The following is a 6,307-nucleotide window of genomic DNA, read 5'->3' as shown; positions in this document are numbered from 1 at the left end:
TCCACTGATGCCCAGCTCTGAGGGGCCTGATCCCTCCTTCTATGGAGCCCCCGGGCCACCCCTAATTGGTTGCCAGGCACATGCCCCCAACCTCCTGCCATCACTGCAGACCCTTCACTGTGCCCAGCCCTAGGCTTCTAGGAGAGCCCTAGAGAAAGTCACCATGGCATGTCTGGCAGCTGGTGGTGGGTGGGGGAGATACTATCGTGTCCCACTCTGGAGCTCTTCTGGAAGCCTGGAGCTGGGTGCAGGGGAAGGTCCACAGTGACAGCAGGGGCTTGGGGACATGTGCCTGGTAGCCAATCAGGGTTAGCCTCTACTCAGCTGTGCTCGGCTGCCCATGGCAGTCTCTGGCATGCTGGGAAGCTTGCAAGAGCACTGCCCCCACCTTCCAGCCTCAGCCAATGGAGGCATCTGTGTGCCCTCCCTTACCCCACAAGGGTGAATGTATCTTTTGTTTGTTCCTGATCTAACCTACTCAGAGAAACCCACAATGTTTTGATCAAGTCCACTTCGGGCTTTTTGAATATCTGTACCTAGTGCAAGTGTCTAGTGAATTTTTATGCTGTCAGTACTATAACTTCATGCTTATAGTAACTATACTCAATAAGCATGCCTATCAGAAAGTATTGAAATATATGTGAATTGGTTCTTTGCTTATTTCTGATTGCTTCAGATTTGGATTAATGCCATATTCTCCTGATTTTCTGAAAAAAAACAGTAGAAGTAGGAATGTTAAGGTTTGTAGTGGTCACTCAATAAAAGCATAAAAAATAGAGCCAACAAAATTCATATCTTACAAATAACTGTACAAGAAGGATGAATAAATACACACTTGTTTTTAAAAGGTATGATGAAGGAAAAAATATCTTCTTTAGTAGCCATTGAACTAGGGACCTGAGCCTATTCATTGTTCTGCTCCCTGTGGATTGCATGAAAACTTTACTTTTGCTTTTTCCTGCTAAGCAGCAGAAAGTACTCTGACCAAATTTCCTTGCATATATGCACACTCCAATTTCCAGCAGCTGGTTTTGGGGGAAAAAAGTATGCAAGAAAATACAGTAATAAACGCATCAAATCAGTTAACTAAAAGAGGGCACATCTACATGTGAATGCTACGTTGCTGTAGCAGCACATTACAGAGACATAATATCCACAGATGTCTACACGTGACAAGCAGCTACTTCATTGTAATGGCACGCTCCCCCATTATAGTGTGTTGCTATGGCAATGTAGCTGCTAAAAATAACTGCACCGTGTGTATGGTGCAGTTCTGATGGTTACTGCACTGTGCTTTTGGAAGTACTAAAGCATGGCACAGTAACAACATCACCATAAAGCGACATGTAGATGTGACCAGAGAGTCTGTACAAATTAACAGGACTAAGTTAAGCACAAGTTAAAATCTCCATCCTTAGAGGTTTTTTAAGACCTGGGTAGACAAAGCCATGGCTGGGATGATATAGTTGGGGATGGTCTTGCTTTGAGCAGGGGCCTGGACTAGATGATCTCCTGATGTCCCTTCCAACCATAATTTTTTAATGATTCTATGACTAGCAGGACAGGAGCTACTTATTATAGAGGTCTGGAGTTTTGAAATTCTTACTCACAAAGGTGAATATTCACATGAACATTCCCTTTCAAATTTAAGTTCAAGTACTATTCACATAAATGCTTACCACTATGAACAAGAGTTGCACAGCCAGTACAGAAGCATTTCAATAAATCCAAGAATGACATGAGAGCAAGGATTAACTCTGAACATAAAATTTCTGGAAAAAATAATCTCGGAGAAATATGGTGACAATTAGATCAAAGAGTGTATAGCACTTTGTTCACCCACTCTGCATACAATTTACATTTCATTAAGGTGCAGATCCCATAAATGCTTATGCACTTCTCAACTTTAAGCATGTGCATAGTCATGATGTGTTCAGCTAGCCTGCATTATAATGATCACTGTGCAAGTTTAGCAGGATTGGATCCATATTTTATCTTATATTTCAATAGTCCAAAGCAACAAAATAACCTTCAGATGACAAAAATCCTAACACAATTAGAAGTAAATCAGCTGCTAAAAGACTATCAAGTTGCTTTAAGAAGCCTTTCCTTAGATATGTGCATAGTTTATAGTTCATATGTGGTTGATTTATAAATATTTTATATTGAATTAAAAAATGATAAAGAAACAAAAAAAATCCCAGATTTTTTCAATATCATGAAAAATATCCTAGGATATTTTCTAGGTATGTTCTGTATGTTCTAAGTAGCTGAAAATAGTTTTGAATGAAGATCTGTTCTCAGCTAAAACTGTGATGTGGCAGAAGACATTGACCATACACCTGAGTATAAAGCCTTTGCAAAACTCAGGACACTGGCTGTTAAATATAAATAGTCTTCATTCTTATTCAATATATTATATTATCACTAATGCAGCAGTAGACATTTTCCTACAAAACCCAAGGTATATCAGCCTCTGAGGATTAAGCCCAATGTTTGATCAGTGGCTGATGACTATAGTGATGCTAGCAAATGCTGCTATGATGAATTTTTCTCAGCTTCCACTGGAATGATGTAAGGTTTTGCTGCTCTGGGTTCTGAATCCTGGCAGTGGTGGTGCACAGATTTTCTTCCTGTAATATAGTTTCTCTCCTTGGTAACTTGTCTTTGTTAAAATACGTGTAAGATAAAACCTAAGCAGAAATACACCTCCAGGTATTCTAGCAGGTGCAGTGGGATAAATGTTTCCATAACCTGACAGCAAACCACAAATTCATTTATATTTTCAGTTCTCTTTCAAACTAAACATAAGCATTGAAAAGGACAATGTGTCCTATCTCACAAGCTTGTGTTTATGCATTTGAGCTTTGTGTAAATGTATAATGATTAACTAAAGATTTAAAGTACTGAAATTGCTGAGTACAGTTTAGGAAAGAACATAGCAGCTGCAGTCTAGGATTTTTTAAAGGGTGGGGGTGCAGATGCCATGGTGCATTATCATTTATAATACAATATATATTTTTTCCAGTTAAAAAGAAACTAGAAGCTTTACTAATAAGCTAGGGGCCCAGGGCTATCCTCTTTAGTTTAAGATTGAAACAAAAACCAATATAACTTTATTGAAATGTGCATTAATTTACTATATCCTATATTAGGTATACAAGCCCAACAAACTAGGCAAAAATAATCAAACGTGTCATTTTCTTTGTTCTGTTGTTGTTAGAATTAAATGTACATCTATTTTCTTTCAGGCTCATAATACAAAATCTAGCCTTCTTGAGCATGTTGACATTGCATGGAATGGTTCACTGAAAGTTATTTCCACACCTGAGTTAATGTTTTTAGGTAGAGCTAAAGCTAAAAATAATCTGTAGGGCTATGAAATAGGACCTATATTACCAGGAGTAGCAAACAGACAGCAGAATTGCAGAGAAAAGGCTAGTTTGATTAGTGGATCATCAAGACAATTAAAAAACAGAGAGTAATTAACACCTATGGAAGGAAGAGTTTAGAAGGAATCAGGTAGATTATAATGAACCATGAAATCATCTGACTCCCTCACTGCTGCCTGAATAGAAATGCTGCTGCCACTGCCAGGCAGTTGGTTTTAAAGTTGGGGTGGACCAGGAATCAAAGGGGGCACTACTGTACCACTGCACCCCCTCTGGATCCACCCCTGCCACAACATGAAAAAAACACTGCTTACAAATTTACACTTTCTCTAACATGAATTTGGAAGGTATCTATATGCAGTGCTTTTATTCTGAGTTGTTTGGTCCTTAAACTTAAACCTGTGGGCTTGTTGTTAATTTGTTTGATATTCCCATTAATGTCTAATTAGGACAGCCACTAAAAGTCAATATTGTTAATGGGAAAATCTAACAGAATGTAATCAAATTCTTTCCATTAGATTAACATTTTGGACTTTTAATGGACATCTTAATAAGGCACACTTATTAACTGGAGTTTTACACAAATTAAACTAGACCCTAATCAGGCAATGAATACCACTGACTCCTTTCACAAGGTAACCCTCTTCCCCTTCCAGTTTTCACGTTCTTGTTTTTCAGTGTCATGTTTTCTGTAGCTAACCTTGATGTTTATCTGCAACCAGGAAGAAGGTCTTAGTTCTCAGAGTTGAAGACTCTTGAGTTTTCTCTTTCCAGTTCATTTTCCCACTACCTTCTTTTTTATTAAATATATAAAGTGAATTGTGAAATGTGACTGCCTTAGAAAATGTGTTAATATAGTTATCCATGGAACAGGCATTCGAGGAATAGGTATTCTAAGAATAGACCAAGATAGTACAAGATTTCCCTGCTCTTCCCAGCACAGGAACCAACACTAGAGGTGAAAGGACAGTTCCGTCTCCAGGTCTGTTCAGGCTTTTTCTCTGCTGAGATTGCAAGCAGTATGCTAGTTTGTGCCAGTTAAGATGATGATTATGATATAGACCTGCCCACAAAGACTACTGGAGTGTATCTCAGCACTTTGTGCAAAGCAAGACCCTTCAGTCAAATTGGACGATCAAAAATTGAACCACCGTAGGTCACTAGTCATCTCTGATAATCTTGGCTTAACAACCCATTTCATATAATACAGTGATGCTCCCAGCCATCAAATGTAAATGACTTTGAAACTTCACTGATCTGAGATAGATTTAACACAGAGATTCTAAAAAGATTCATAACCTCAAGTTTTTGCCTCATCAAATTCTCTCTCAGACTCTTACTCTGAAATATTTAAATGTTAAGCATTTATCAAAGGGATGATTCAGAATCATTATCACATTTTAAAATAAGTAGCTAATTTTTATTGGTCAGTAGGGAGACTTGGATAATAAATGCAATTTGTGCACATAGACTGGGATGAATAAAAATATAGATAGGCCAGTATATATAACTATTTGTGTGTGCAGTAAGTTATGTCTATAGCCATTTGGGTGAGTGTTTGGAATTTATTGTCAATTCCCTTTGAAAAATGTCATTGGCAATTAGTAATTAGTGATGATGTATGAATGTAAATAAAGCCAGGATAAACTTTACACAACAATCATAAAACTACTAAACTACTTCCCTGATTCCTGATTAGGAGGACATATTATACGAAGGATGTATTTTTATAAATTCTCCTCCAATTAGTCTGCAGTAACTCATTACTACTGTGCAGTAGCATAATGTGGCACACAGTGTGATACGATGCTGCTGCGCAGCAGTAACAAGCTACTGTGCAGTCAGCATCACCAAAAAGCCATTTGGTGATGTTACTGTGCAGTAACTCTGGTTACTGTGCAGTAATTTAGTATTTGCATGTGCAAGCACTAAATGAGTGCACAGTAACAAGTGCACAGTCAGCGTCTCTTGTACCTGTGGCCCCTGTGCAGCATTTTCATAGATTCAGAGTATTTAGGACCAGTAAAGACCATTTTGATGATCTATTCTGATATTCCCCATAATACTGGCCATGAAATGTCACCTTGTGATTCCTTCAAATTACTCATAAACTTTATCAATGCTAGAAGACATCTAATATTGATGTAAAGCTAGTGACACAAGATATACCTCATTCCATGTTAATCTCTTCCAGTGGCTAATTACTCTCAATCATACAGTTAAAAATGTGCATTCCATTTCTAATTCAAACTATGTGGCCATGTCTAGACATGTGTGGAAATGTGGTACCCCTGGAACAACTAGCTGCAGTGCACCTTCCACTGCCACTACTTGTCCCTGGGGAACGCCCATGCCATGTGAGCTTTGGCGCATGGCAAGTTACCCTGGTGGCAGTAGGGGAGGCTGGGGCCAGCACTGGGCTGGCCTCAGCAGTCTTGCCTGAGGCTCTGGGGACCTCCCAGGGCTGCAGCAATGGTGATTCTGTCCCATGGAGCCTGGCTGGCAGCCACAGCATAGCTCTGGGTACCCCAGCCCCACTTCTGAGCAGTGCACATTGCCCCTGCATGCACTGCGCTGCTTTCCCCCCCCACAGTTTTCATTGACCCCTGGATAAGGGGTCAAAAAACCCCTCTGTGCTGCTCCCTTGCAGTGCAGAGAACAACTGAATGTGCAGTATGTGGTGCTGCAAACGTGTCTGAGGTGCATCATACTGCATGGCCACACTCGTCTGGACCTGGCTTGTGAATGTTAAATTTTAGTTCTTGGATATACTCTTTGTCTGGTAAATTTATAAAGTTTGAATTATCAGAGATTATCCCTGTGTGGATAATTTCTAGATGTTGTGTAAATAAACTGAGGAATGAGTCTTCCTTTGTGCAGGTCAAAGAAATAAATACATGTTCGCTGGGGGGCCA

This window comes from Gavialis gangeticus, unplaced genomic scaffold, assembly GCF_001723915.1.
Source record: "Gavialis gangeticus isolate Ggan-Ray unplaced genomic scaffold, GavGan_comp1, whole genome shotgun sequence".
NCBI classification, from domain to species: Eukaryota; Metazoa; Chordata; order Crocodylia; family Gavialidae; genus Gavialis; species Gavialis gangeticus.
The sequence above is the reverse complement of the archived record's forward strand: the minus strand, read 5'-3'. Positions refer to the sequence as shown.